Genomic DNA, 15558 nt, shown 5'->3' with positions numbered 1-15558 from the left:
TCTTTTAGGAAGGAGAAGTTTCTTTAGTCAGAGGGTGGTGTATGTGTGGAATTCTTTGCCACAGACGGCTGTGGAGGCCAAGTCAGTGGATATTTTTAAGGCAGAGATAAATAGATTCTTGATCAGTACAGGTGTCAGAGGTTATGGGGAGAAGGCAGGAGAATGGGGTTAGGAGGGAGAGATAGATCAGCCATGATTGAATGGCGGAGTAGACTTGATGGGCCGAATGGCCTAATTCTACTCCTATCAATTATTACCCGAGGACATCCCACTTCCACCTCTAATTTTTGCTTCTCTACGCTCCTCCAATCTTCACATCGCTCCACCCCACTCTCTTCCCCAACCTCCATCCTCTCATCACCCATTCTCTCCTCCAATATTTTTCCCCTGCTCTATCCAATCCTCATCATTCATAGCCTGGTTTCCACTTCTCGCCGGGCAGGAGGTACAGAAGCCTGATGTCCCACACCACCAAGTTCACAGCTACATTCCCACTACTCTCACCTTCTTCAACCCTAATCCTATCATGTCAACAGAACACGACAGGCCACACCTTGCACGCCCAAGGACTTGTTTTCTAATTGTGTATTTTTGCACGAGTCTTGTTTTTCATGCAGCCTTTTGCTCACTGTCTTGTAGAAATTGTGTAATTAATGCATATTTTATTTTGTTGGTGTTGTCTGAGTATATGTGTTCCTGATGTTGTGAGCAAGATTTCCATTGTTCCTGTGCCTCATCATACCTGCACATCAGACAATAAACTCAACATTGTTGCATAATAAACACCAATGTAATGTGGGTCTTTCTACATTCCTGTTCCACGAGCACTGATTACAGGCACAGGGAAGTTTAGTTTGAGGCTGTTCTTTTTCCAACTAATGGCGTGTTTCCCCAAGATAAATAAAATAAGTATTTGCTATGGGTCGCGTCTGGCAATTCTGGGTACCATATATTAGTCTTCATTTTGTCTGGTTTTTGTTGACCAGAGATTGTTGTACCCTGGCAACAGCTCAGCCATCTCAGGCTGAACTAGTCTTGCAGGCAAACTTCCAAGCTGACCGGAGTCTTATGCAGTGGCTGGTTTTCTTCTGACTGGTGAGCATGTAGGGTACTTACCAGCCACTTGAACAGCCTGATTGATGTCAAGGGACAGGGTAACCAACTGGAGAATGTTGTCCTCATGTATGAGTTGTTTCCCATCTTAGTGCCACTGCAATTGGAAAAACTGTTTAAATCGCTGAATAACAAGTGAGAACGCATCACAGAAGTGAAATCAACTGGAAACAGGCACGGTGCAGAGGAGAACAGTTTTAATTAGGATCTTAAGGGAAGAGAGAGAAAAGTGGCAAATTATGTACAGAAATCCCAGCATGGAGATTAGGCAGCTGAAAACAATGGTGTGGTATAGTTTAGGCCACTTCCAGTTTAAATTCTATTTGGAATATTTTGGAGCCATGATAAGATGCACAATCGAGTGGCACATCCTCATAATGCCAGAAACCCAGGCTTGATTCTGACCTCGAGTGCAGCCAGTATGTTGTGCACATCCCAAAATATGCGGGTTTGTAGGTTAATTGGCAGTGTGTACGGAGTGGATGCAAAAGTGGAATAACATGGTACTAGTGTGAAGGGATGAGTGATGGTCTGTTTCCATGGTATGTCTACTTTGAAGAAGTTTCCTCAAGGTCTGTTTCCATGCTGTATCTTTCAATAAATTCAATAAATAGACCATGGTCAAAAAAAGTGTTCTTTGAAGGGTTTCAGCTTTAGAAAAGTTATAGTGTTAGGAAGGGTAATACCATGGAAGGATTTAAGGACAAGGCAAGAACTTTAAATTGGAGGCCTTGGTGGTCGGTGAGCAAGAAGAGAGATGATGGGTTCGGGAATTGGATGGAAGCAGAGTTATGCATTAGTTGAATTTTGTGAAGGTTGCAGCAATGAGAGATGGCCCAGGAGAGGATTGTAAAACTTGAGTGGAGCGTTGTTAAAAGCAATAAGGCTGAGGCAGAGAATCAGGAAGAAGGAGCAGAATGGATGGCTGATGTTCTTGATGTGGAAACAAAGTTCAGCTTGGAGTGCAACAGGAAACCAAGAGGAGAGAAAAGGCTGCATCAATCAAAATTGGTGGCGACAAGGGAATGGAATCAGTGGCATGTCTTTGTGATTGAACATGACAGAGACGATGGTTTCACTTTTCATCGTTTGAACCGGAGGATATTGTACCACTGTGGCAGAAGCAAAGTCTTTGTAGAGAAGAGAGCTAAAGCAAAGATGCAGGAGAGGATAGTTTTGAAGTGAGAGGAAGGAGTTTTAAAGGTGAAATTATTTTTTACACAGGGCAGTTGATATCTGGAACTCAGTGCCAGAGAAGGTGGTGGAATCAGATACAATCGCTGTGTTTAATGGACATTTAGACAGACACTTAAATAGGCAGGGTATAGGATGATACAGACCTATTGTAGGGAAATTGCATTAGCAAAGTTGGGCAAGAAGGTCAGTATGGACCCATTGGGACCATTTCAGTGATGTACAATTCTATGGCTCCAGGTGTATACATTTGCGAGCTGACCAATTCAAGGGTTTTGAGGAGATAATAATAATAATAATAATAATAATAATAATAATAATAATAATAATAATAATAATAATAATAATAATAATAATAATAATAATAATAATAATAATAATAATAATAATAATAATAATAATAATAATAATAATAATAATAATAATAATAATAATAATAATAATAATAATAATAATAATAATAATAATAATAATAATAATAATAATAATAATCCTTTATTCGTCCCACAATGGGGAAATTTGCAGGGTTACAGCAGCAAAGTGTATAGCAAAAATAAATAAGCATTCATTAAAAAATAAAATAACGGTAATTATCTTTATTTACGGGTCTGCTGGGAGCAGTGCTGATTGTGCAGCCTGATGGCAGCAGGAAGGAAGTGTGAGATGCAAATGTGAGTGCTCACAATCACGATGCTCGAGACAATCTAGAGAAACAAGTATAGTTTATTTGCAAGTCCGCAGAGTTGGGTGTCTCCCCTGTCGAGACACACCGAGGTCGGGAAAATCCCTTCTTTTTATTCACTTCATTTTACAATTGTTACACCTGTAATTCCTCCCCTTCGGGCTCCTTCCAATCGGAGCACTGAGGTGCACAATCTACCATCACCGCCCCTGTTGCCTTCCACATCATACATCGCATGCGCATTTAAATGTGACATCTTGTCATGCTGGGCGTTTTTGTAATATTCATTTATCTCATTAGGCAAGCGCAGTACAGAGTAGTTCATGCCCTCCCTCTCCCCTAGTTCTCTGATTATTTTGGCCTTCCTCCCAGTTCTCTGATTATCTTCTAACACTTGTCTTTGGACTGTCACCATTGGTTCTTGCGGTTTTTTTTCTTCTAGCCGAGCACGGTCGGCTCAGTTATTTCTCAGGGTCCCTTTTTTTTAAGTCGAGAATGGTCGAGTCAGCTATTTCTCAGGATCCTTAGTCTAAATCAATTATCCATTTTTACCCCTCTCTCACAGAAGGACCTTCGATATCTCTCCTTCACACACTTGACAGAATTAAATTTGATAAGCAGGAATGTTTTGTTCCCGATTTCCGATTTTGCTTGACAGAATCGGAAGTGATTCCTCTGGAGAAGGGTCTGAAGAAGGGTCTCGACCCGAAACGTCACCCATTCCTTCTCTCCCGAGATGCTGCCTGACCTGCTGAGTTACTCCAGCATTTTGTGAATAATCTGCAGATACTCCAGCATTTTGTACCAGCATCTGCAGTTATTTTCTTATACCTCTGGAGCTGGTGATGAGAATAGAATTCTCCCCGCTCAGATTAGATGAATTGCAATGAAGCTCTTTGTTCCCTTGTTCCTTCGTCAGAGGTCAATTATTGTTACATTTAATATTTACATCATAAACCCTAGCCTCCAATTTCTGCTGCTTGTAAAATCTTCTCTCTTGTCCCCCAAACAAAGAGTGCTAAATTGGCCAGTCCCACTTCGACATGGAAAATATATTCCCAATAATATACTGCTGATTAATTAAACATCACAAACTGTCTCAATAATTCAAAATGTTAGCAACAAATTATAGGTCCAGCTTTAAGCATGTCCAAATAAAAATGATTTAGCGGGGCAGGACGGAACAGTCTATTTAAAGGTTGCCCATTTGTGTCCAGAGCTTTAACTGTACACAGTGAATGAAGGCCTAGCCTTGCTGACGTTGTATTGACATTTGTTCGAAACAATGTCCGCGATCACGAGCACCTGTCCATGGCTGAGCAATGCAGTGAGTCAAAGTGAATACAATAGTTTCACTCTGGAGGCCTGGCTATGAATGTGGTCTGGACAGTTGATGATGATGGTCTCTGCTCTTTGATGACTGTTAAGTCTTCTTAATCAACATAATTAATTCAGGCAGCACTAATAAATTTCACAGCAGACGTCACTCTCCACTGCAAGATGACCTTTATCGTGATATCCATTCTCAATTATTTTTGCATTAAAATCAATAGCACTCGGCAAAATACATCGTTCTTCAGAATACTGCAATTTAAATCTATTTAACTTTTGAGCCTCAAGATGGAGTATTTGCTGAAGGCAATTTAAGAGTGAGCACATTTTATCAAATGTTTCAGGATTTCAGTGCGTCAATCTAGAGGATACACTGAATGTATGAATCAAAGCCAATATCTCTTTTATTGAGCATCATTCCTCTTTGTGATCTTTTATGCATCAGTGGGTGCAGGCTTTCTGATCAAAGGAGGGTTTCAAACTCTTTTAAAGATGTTAATGTCAAAGGCCCAGAGTGAAGGACACCATCAAGCTTCCAAAGAACTGAAGATAAGATGACATGGGTTAAATCAAGTATTGCTGGAGTATTCACATCATGCTTGCGTTTTTGAAGTCTGTCGGGTGCCGGATGAAGTTTCAGGAAAGGAGAAGGTTCTTGTGGAGAATAAAACAAGAATAGGTTGAGAGACCGTTTCTGTAGAAACGGTCGATGCAAGGAACTGTAGATGCTGGTTTACAAAAAAAGACAAACAGTGCTGGTGTAACTTAGCTGGCCGGAGGGCAGCATCTCTGAAAAACTTGGACAGGAGACGTTTTGGGTCAGGACGATGTGTCCCCACCTGAAGCGTCATGTACCTATGTTCTCTAAAGATACTCCCTGACCCACTGAGTTACTCCAGCATTTTATGCATTTACTTTATAAGAATTTGTCCATGGACCTGGGCAGTTTTGAAATACTCAGATTGTGAGTTAGTGTGGGACTTACACTGATGAGCCAAAACATTATGACCACCTGCCTAATATGCTGTTGGTCCTCCGTGTGCTGCCAATACAACGCCGACCTGCCGAGGCATGGACTCTACAAGACCCCTGAAGGTGTCCTGTGGTGTCTGGCACCAAAACATTAGCAGCAGATCCTTCAAGTCCTGTAAGTTGCGAGGTGGAGCCACCCTGGATCGGACTTGTCGATCCAGCCCATCTCACAGATGCTCAATCGGATTGAGATCTGGAGAATTTGGAGGCCAGGGCAACAGCGTGAACACTTCATCATGTTCCTCAAACCATTCCCAAACAACGTGTGCAGTGTGGCAGGGCGCATTATCCTGCTGAAAGAAGCCACTGCCATCAGGGAATACCATTGCCATGAAGGGGTGTACCTGGTCTGCAACGATGTTTTGGTAGGTGACACGTGTCAAATTGACGTTCACATGAATGGCCGGACCCAGGGTTTCCCAGCAGAACATTGCCCAGAGCATCACACTCCCTCCACCGGCTTGTCGTCTTCCCACAGTGCATCCTGGTGCCATCACTTCCCCAGGTAAACGGCGCACACGTACACGGCCATCCACGTGATCTAAAAGAAAACGGGACTCATCGGACCAGGCGACCTTCTTCCACTGCTCCAGGGTCCAGTTCCGACGCTCGCGTGCCCAATGTAGGCGCTTTCAACGGTGGACAGGGGTCATCATGGGCACTCTGACCGGTCTGCGGTTACGCAGCCCCATACGCAGCAGGGTGTGATGCACTGTGTATTGTGACACATTCCTCCCGTGACCACCATTAAAATTTTCTGTGACTTGTGCCACAGTAGACCTTCTCTCGGTTCGGACCAGACGGGAGAGCCTTCGTTGCCCTCGCGCATCGATGAGCCTTGGGCGCACAACACCCTGTTGCCGGTTTGTCCCTCCTCGGACCACTGTCGGTAGGTACTCACCACTGCTGACTGGGAGCACCCCACAAGCCTTCCCAGCTTTTCTACGCCTCTCACAATTGTATACACCGCTGTAAGACTCCCCTCAACCTCCTGCGAAAACAATCCAAGTCTGTGCAGACTCTACCTGTAGCAAATGCTCTCTAAACTAGGCATCATTCTGGTAAGCCTCCTCTGCACCCTTTCCAAAGCCTCCTCATCCTCCCCGGATTGAGGCGACCAAACCTGACCACAATACTCCATTTGCAGCCTAACCAAAGTCCTACAAATCTGCATTACAAGAGTTTTGCATTATTACCTTATTTCAGACCCTGCACAGCATCCTGTCAACTGCCTCCATTGCCGTTTTGCTAACGTACTCTTTGCGGCAATATAAATCTCATGAAGTTTGCACATGGTTGGCACTGAAACGTGTCAATGGAATTAAGAAAAAAAAAAATTATTCTTGAACCTACACCTGCTTTTATAATTCTTGCGTATCTGAATTTTAAATTCCTTCTTACTCTTAAAAGTCCTGTCAATTCTTTCCTTTCTTCAACTAGGAAAGGAACAGCTATGACTTTTTATTCAGTCTCTTAATATTAATCGGTGCCTTCAATGAACAGCCAGTCCCTTGTTATTTGGCATCACTTTCAAACTAGGAGATTCGATTCAGGAAATATTACTCCATTGAGATGCAGGCTCATTACGTTTGAGATGACCACTTTTATTCCACAGCATTTTTGTTACTTTTTCAGCAACTGGAAGATTGAAGGATATTTGTGGCTACCCTCCAATATTTTCCCCTCACCCAATCTGGTTTCTAACATGTTTGGGATTCAGGAGTGGTCGGGAAATGACCGTGCAGTCCACTGGCAGGATAGGAAATGTACATTAGACATTGAGTGATGCTTTAGAAATGGAGAATAACTGGAACAGGATAGGCTTTATAGAAAGGAGATGGTATCAAGGTTTTGAAAAATGTTAGCATAGCAGAGGCTGAATATAAAGCCAAGATTAGCACTGAAAATTAGATTTAGTTGGTTGGGAGATCTTTTGAAAGGGATTTAGTCAATAGTCAATAGCCATTTATTTGTCACATACACATAAATGTGCAGGGAAATAAAACATTACCCGCAGTTCAACAATAAGACCAATAAGAATAATCAATAAAAATGCAATAACACACAATCATAAACCAACCAAACAAAAGAAACATCCATCACAGTGAGTCTCCTCCAGTCACCTCCTCACTGTGGTGGAAGGCCAGAATGTCTTTTTCTCTTCCCTGCTGTCTTCTCCCGCGGTCGGGCTGTTGGAGTTCCAACGTCGGGGCGGTCGGGGCTCCCCGATGGAATACAAAGTAAACCTAATGGAGAATGCAGGCTAATAGCAACAACAACTGCAAGTTTATAGCCCAACAGCGGCGGTTGGTGCAGTATCAACAAGACAAAGAAATTTCACGAGTTAAGCTGGGGCTTCGAAGGTGGAGATTTGCTTGGTTTTATAAACATGGACCTTGCTCTAATAGTTACTTCTGATTAATTGAAACTACAGTGATCTTATTAGCAATTTGTGAGTGGTGGGTCAGTAACCATCCTCACATTTGGACCATTGCGAGTCATTTTGGGTCAACAACATTCAATGGGTCATGGGTTTAGAAGATTGATGTAAATAGGCAAAATTTGCTGTTTGGCAATCATAGTACTCCCCAACTTCATTCTTGGACTGTGGGTTCAAGTCCCATCATGAACCATTAAGTCTAGACCATCGCTTCAGTGCATTATCAATGCAATGTTAAAGGAGATGTTTGTTGGGTGGAACATGAATTTGAAACCTTTTGTCCTTTCAAGGGGTGTAAGAAATGCCAAAGCGATAGTGGAATGCCCCAAGCAACTTGAGAACTATTTTGTTCTCATCCACGAGAGACTGAGTCAAAGAAACTGCTGTGTGCCCATGTCAGGCTGCACATGTCAGGCTGGCCTTTTGTTTGTCCTCTTCAGTGTTACTTCTCCAGTGACAGCTGCTACTGCCAAATAACCTTGACTGAGTGCTGCACTATGACTGCAAAAGAGTGGTTAAGGGTTGTATATTGAGTTCAGTGGCAGGGTATCGATCGAACAGACTGCTCTACCCTGATAACATATCACACATGCACATAAAGACTACAAAGATTGATGAGGTGCTGCTGTTTGAGCCCCTGTTATTCTCCAGTCCTTTGCCCAATCTGCCATTCTTCATCTGAGTGTATTGTCTAGCTACCTGGCGAGAAGCCCGAATACATGTACCAGGCAATATGAAATCTGGATGGAGTTTCCTTCTCCTCTCGAGTTCAAAATGTTAAGGCTGAGAGCTGGGACCCTGCTGATGTGCACAGCTTTTAAAATGTGGCAACGAGTTGCATTTATTCATTGACTTATTGAAGAAACAAAACTATTATATTTCAGATTCCCTGTGGCCCAACAGGAGGCAGCGTCAGTCATCGGAGTGAGTGAGGAAAGGGAACGGATAAAAACCTAATCAAAAGCAAAATGAGAAATTTACATAGTGCAATGTTCCTCCAGAAACAATATGATCATGGCTAAATCTGCCTGTTTCTAGTGAAGTGGATTGATGGATAAATATTGATCAAGGCACCTGGGGGGGCTCTTCCCTGAATCAGACAGTGCTGAGTCACAGTGTTCATTTATAAAGTAAGAAGATGATTCACACGCTGACTAAACTGGGGCCAGCTCACCACGCAGACCGTAGGAATGCAGGTTTGATAGCTGCCTGGCTGTGTGGGATGTGTGCAGTGGAGCTGAAATAACACGAGTTACAGTCATTAATCTAAAGGGCTTCGACTGTGCATTTTAATTCCGTTTTTTCACACTGCAGGAGAAATAACACCCCAGCTGAGAAACACGAGCCAGCAGTCATCAATGTCCACCGCTAAATAAAGATATAAATGAGACAAAAACACTATTAAATCAAAGTAAAGATTTGATTCAAGGCATGCGACATGGAGACACGACTGAAATGATGGAAATTGCCTTTTCTGCTCCACAGTGGCTCTTTTGATGAATAATCGCTGCAGATGTGAGAAAATAAATTGCACTGTGGCAGACATAGAATAGGTAGGGTCAATATTAGGGATCCATTTAAATCTACTTTACCCCATTGGCAGTGGGAAACGCTGAATAGAAGTGGGGAGGCCATAAGTGGCAGCAGTCTATTGGCAGGAGTGAGGATGTTGTACTTATACTTGAACTATGAGCTTAGAAATTGAATCCCAGTACATCTCACACACCAGTGGATTCTAGTAGTGGCCTCCTGCCCACAGCAGCACTTCAATGGCATAGTGCTGGACTTCCATAGCAAACAGTACACCTGGAAAAATCCGATATCCAACTATGGATTGGCAAGTTCTCTGAGGTTTTTGTGCAAACTAATACATCGTCAATACGTAATTGTCTCGTTCTTCTTCTGTTAGGCAGAGTCTCGGAACGATTTATCCCCAGCATGGTTCTGCGGATCTGAGGCGGCTGATGAGGCCACGGGGTGATCCTCAGCCAGGTGGAGAGGGATTGCTCAACAATGTTGTGGGGCTGCCAGTGTAGGAAGCTTCTTATGTTGAGGCTCTGCATACTTGCAGAGTCTCCAGGTACGCTGCGACTTGGGGAATCCAGTGGAATTGAGAAATTGACCTGACCCTATGGCAAAATGAATGGAGCTTTAGCTGTTACTGCAGTGAGATGTTTTCTTGACATTGGTCGCAATGACAGCATCTCAGACCTGCTGAGTTACTCCAGCATTTTGTGAATAAACAGCATCTCAGAGGTTCCTTAGCATGTCCTTATCCTCCCCAGTGCGAGAGAGACCTGGTTGTGAGTGAGTGTCTGAAGTTTCTCGTGACAAATATTAGAACATTGGCAAGGACACTGACTGCTCCAGTGACCTTGTGGCTTTCCAGTAGGATTGATCATTTTCAACCTCTTCTCGGTCTGGGATGTTAGCAAGTCCGGACCGGATAGTGTAGCATGGAATGGAGCAAAGGGTTGTGAGTTGGTTGAAGAGTTCTTCAAATTGTTCCTTCCATGGCTGCTGACTGGCTCCTTACCTTTGATTAGCACTCATAGACATAGAAACATAAAAAATAGGTGCAGGAGTAGGCCATTCGGCCCTTCGAGCCTGCACCGCCATTCAATATGATCATGGCTGATCATCCAGCTCAGTAACCTGTACCTGCCTTCTCTCCATACCCCCTGGTCCCTTTAGCCACAAGGGCCACATCTAACTCCCTCTTAAATATAGCCAATGAACTGGCCTCCACTACCTTCTGTGGCAGAGAATTCCACAGACTCACCACTCTCTGTGTGAAGAAATGTTTTCTCATCTCGGTCATAAAAGACTTCCCCCTTATCCTTAAGCTGTGACCCCTGGTTCTGGACTTCCCCAACATCGGGAACAATCTTCCCGCATCTAGCCTCTCCAACCCCTTAAGAATTTTATATGTTTCTATAAGATCCCCCCTCAGTCTTCTAAATTCCAATGAGTATAAGCCTAGTCTATCCAGTCTTTCTTCATATGAAAGTCCTGCCATCCCAGGGATCAATCTGGTGAACCTTCTCTGTACTCCCTCTAAGGCTAGAATGTCTTTCCTCAGATTAGGAGACCAAAACTGTACACAATACTCCAGATGCGGTCTCACCAAGGCCCTGTACAACTGCAGCAGAACCTCCTTGCTCCTATACTCAAATCCTCTTGCTATGAATGCTAACATACCATTCGCTATGGCTTGGCTCGCAGAGGTGAGGTAGCTGGTGCAGTAGTTGGCACTGACTGTACTGAAGAACCTGCATGTTTCATGCTGGGTCTCCTGCATTCTTTCCATCCACAACAGGCCACAAGTTTTAAGCACCTCATTAGTAAGCAGAACTAAACCCTTTTCTTGCCGCGCTTAATATAATGGTAAGCAGTACGCTTACGTGACATGATAGAAACTGCCAAGGTGATTAATTTGATTGCAAAGTATGGAATTTGATCATTCTGGTCATGATTAACATTGGTTAACTGTATTGACATTTGTAAAAAATTTCAATGATCACACAGTTCTTACTTTTCACTTAGTAGATATTATCTATTTCCTGTCCCATGTACCCAAACCACTGTTTATTCACATTAAAATCTGCCAGGGAGTATTTCCAAGAGCATATCACTTAAAAATGCAAAAAATAGCAGCAGGAGTTAACCTTCAGCGCCAAGCACCTGGTCTGCCAAGACCAATATTTTATCTCAGTGTCACTTTGCTGCATTAACCTCATTTTCCTTAATTCTCTTAATATCCAAAAATCTGTCTATCACTATCTTGAATATACCTTGTGATTGAGACTCCATAACCATGTTGGATAAACTTGAATGAATTGTGCCCTCAGGGGCAAAGACATTTCTTCTCATCACAATTTTTAATAACTGATCCCTGATTGTGGAACTGTGTCCTTGGTTCTAAGGTACACGAGGAGAGATGCAGGGCTGATCTTTCAACCATGAAAAATATCAGGGCTAAATCTATTTTAATAAGCTCTCTCAGAATTTTATATTTTTCAATGTGATCAATTCTCATTCTTCTGCACGAGATTACAGGCCTGATATGCTTAATCCCTCTTGTATCTGCATCTATAGAGGCTTTCCAAGTTTGTTTCTATATGCCTCTCTGGGGTACTCTTGTATTTTATTTTCTCGTGTAAGAAGGAACTGCAGATGCTGGTTTACACTAAAGATAGACACAAAATGCTGGAGTAACTCAGGCAGTATCTCTGGATAGAAGGAATGGGTGATGTTTTGGGTCGAGACCCTTCTTCAGATTTATTTTCTCTTTTCTTGCTATACACAAAGGGTCTCCTTTGGTCTAATACTTTCTTTAAATTCTCATTAGCCAAAGTTGGACCATTTTTCTCATCGGGTTTTTATACTTAAAAAGGATATATACCTGTAAACAGCTTATCGTGTCCATTTTGCCCCCCCTGCATTATTACTTGTGTTATTTTGCTATAACTTTCTTGATTTACCCTCACATGAACCCTCGCTCTACGATTTAACTTAAATCTTTATCTATAATCTTGGTTATTCATTCACTCAGACTCTGGTTCCAGTCCAATTCACAGGAAGCCTGTCTCAAGGGAACATCTCTCTCTCTGCCCAGTAATGGCTCCATGAGTCGAAACACTTTCAACCACACCCATCACTGAACCACATATTCAATTTTCTCATTTTAATGACCCTATATCAATTTGTATGCATCTCAGGAAGCAATTCAGAGATTATTAACCCAGAGGCTTGTCACATTATGCATGCTATTAATTCCTTAGTATGTTCGTCATTCTATATCTGTGATTAGACCACTTTGCTAGATCTGAAGGCGTATACAAAGTGCTCTCCCTACCCATGTAACCTATAAACCTCTGGGCACCTATTCTTCTACAGTTTTGGCTTTGTGCTACATTTTCATAGCTTCATTATTGATGACAGCACTTTCATGTTTCTGCACTCTCTTTCACTCAGCGGGCCCAGATCCTGTGTCCCCTCGAAGCTCACCGCTGCCCCAGTTCCTGCACGCCCTTGAAATTCACCTGATTCCCTTGAAATTCACCCTCCTTCTGCGTCCAGCACTCCGTTGGCACTTAAGCACTCACTGGAAAATGTATTATTCTATTGTGTAACACCTTAAATAAACATGAATTCATTTTTTTAAATAGGAAATAACTCCGATAGTCTGAAAAATCTGATGCACTGGCACCACCAAATACCCCAAAGCATTGGATTGACAGGGTTTTATTGCAGCTATTTTTATTTGAATAAGAATCTTTGTGAAGTGCCTTGGAAAGGTTTACTATCTTGATGTATTATACATGACTAGAATATCCATTACAGGTAGAGAGAGATCCCCTTAAAATTATAAAGGAGCAAGCTTCTTCCTTTATTTAACATCATTATTTTTACCTGTCCGCTGCACCTATTTATATAATCGTTGTCTGTTCTTGACAGTGTCCCACAATTTGACATATTAAATACCTAATTAACAAGCAAAGCTAAATCCTATCCTTACTGCACTTCACATAATGATGCAGCCTGCACTTTAATCATCTTTTTCCCCTCGCATACTTCTGCCTACCTTTCTCAATATTAAATGCCATTTAACATTCATCTACCCTATCGCTAAGTGTTTGGCAATCTCAGATCATCCTGCTTTTCTGTCATTCTGTGTCACCCGCAAAAGTAGAAAGTCAATTATCTGTTGGGATATTGGGGAGGGGGCGGGGAAGAAAGGGACGGTGGTTATGGAACAAAAATCAGAAGATGTATCACAAGAATCATAAATTCTCCGTACAAACTGTACGGAGTTTGTACGTTCTCCCCGAGATCTTCGGTTTCCTCCCACACTCCAAAGACGTGCAGGTTTGTAGGTTAATTGACTGGGTAAATGTTAAAATTGTCCCTAGTGCGTGTATGATAGTGTTAATGAGCAGGGATCGCTGGGCGGCGCGGACTCGGTGGGCCGAAGGGCCTGTTTCCGCGCTGTATCTCTAAATCTAAATAATAAATGTAAATGGCAGATAGCCATTGCAACAACAGCTGACTGGAAAAATGGAGGCAGTAGTTATGTTCTCTGAAATTATCAAACTGAATATTGAGTCTAGAAGAATACAACGTGAATAATTTAATGGTATAGCTTGCACCGAGCCCTGCTGGAAGTGTTGGGAGCTTTAAACAGGGAGATTAGAATGCAAATGAAATGGAAAATTAAAATGATGGCAAACTCATTGGCTCAGGACCCATCTAACAGATTCAGTAAAATGTTCACACGGTCTGTGCTTGCTCTTCCCAATGCAGACAATGTGAACTGTGAAAATAGTACTCTGAGTGCACAAGTAAATCACTTTGTGAAATGAAACAAGTGTGGTACAGGTCGATCGTCACATCTCCTGTACATGTTGAAAAGATGATGGGAGTGACTGAGGACTGGATCAATGTAGCTTCCACCTGTCCTTGGCCACTAGTGCCGGCTCAGACTTGTTCTGAACCTTTTTATACCTCGTTTCCCTCTTCCCTGACTCTCAGTCTGAAGGGCCTCAACACGAAATGTCAACTATTCCTTTTCTCCAGAGATGCTGCGTGACCTGCTGATTTACTCCAGCATTTTGTGTCTATCTTCACCTGTTAATTGCCAGGCTTCGTCCTACCCCCAACCTCTTTTCTAACTTTATCCTCCCCATTACAATCAGTCCATAGAAGGAAGACACAAAATGCTGGAGTAACTCAGTGGGACAGGCGCTTACCTGATGTGGCTTAGGTCGAGACCCTAATGTCCAGCTCCAGACGTAGAAGTAGTGCACTGGTGGGTACGCTAAGGTCAATAGCATCATACTGCACAGAAACAGGTGCTTTAGCCCATCATGTACATGGCCACTGTCAAATAGCCATTGGTACTGATCCTAAATCACCAGCACTTGGCCTTAGCCTTCTTTATGTTCGCAATTCAGCTGCTCATCCAGATATTTTATAGGTTGTGAGAATATCTGTTTTTACTAGTTTCTCACCTATCAATATAACAAGGACACTGATAGATTAGCACTGACATCATGTAACACTCAGGTACAATACAGGTGGGTGCAGATGTGCCATTTTATAATAGCTGCCACCCCAAAGACCTATGTTAAAGAGCTGGAACTGGCCAAAAGGGCACTAACATTTGTTAAATGATCATTTTCTTCATGTTCTCTCTCTCCTGGATATTACTCTTGTTGAGAGACCTACATTGGAAGGATTCCCAGATAGAGCTATCGCTTTGAAGGAGAGTAATTTTTGAAGGAGTGAAGGAGGAATTGAGTCCAACTTCCTCACTTAGGATGAATATGTGAACAACTTTTTAAAAAAGCTCTTTAAATGTTATGTATCTTTCAGAATGGCCTGGAGTGTGGCCGTTAGAGTTTACCTCTATGTAACTGCACACACTATGGGCAGTGGTTTGAAAAACAGATTTCAGGAATGGGAACCCACTGGCCCTTTATTATATATCCTTTTCTCTCTTTGACCATTTAACATTATTTCATACAATGACCACGGTGCACCAGATAGTTTAGCCCTCTGACCCTGTGCTGTTACTGGGAGGTGGTAACATAGTGGGGCCTGTGATTGCCTTAAGCACACCTAGTGGTGGTTGTGATTGCCTGAGGCACAACTTGTCGATTGTGGTTGGAATGCAACGTTGGTGACCTTATACGTGGTACGCACTTCAGATATTGTATACGCTGCTGACGGACCAGAGCCCGCTTACAGGGGAACTCTTTGA

Source organism: Rhinoraja longicauda, chromosome 23 (genome assembly GCF_053455715.1).
Source record: "Rhinoraja longicauda isolate Sanriku21f chromosome 23, sRhiLon1.1, whole genome shotgun sequence".
In the NCBI taxonomy this organism is placed as follows: Eukaryota; Metazoa; Chordata; class Chondrichthyes; order Rajiformes; family Arhynchobatidae; genus Rhinoraja; species Rhinoraja longicauda.
The sequence above is the reverse complement of the archived record's forward strand: the minus strand, read 5'-3'. Positions refer to the sequence as shown.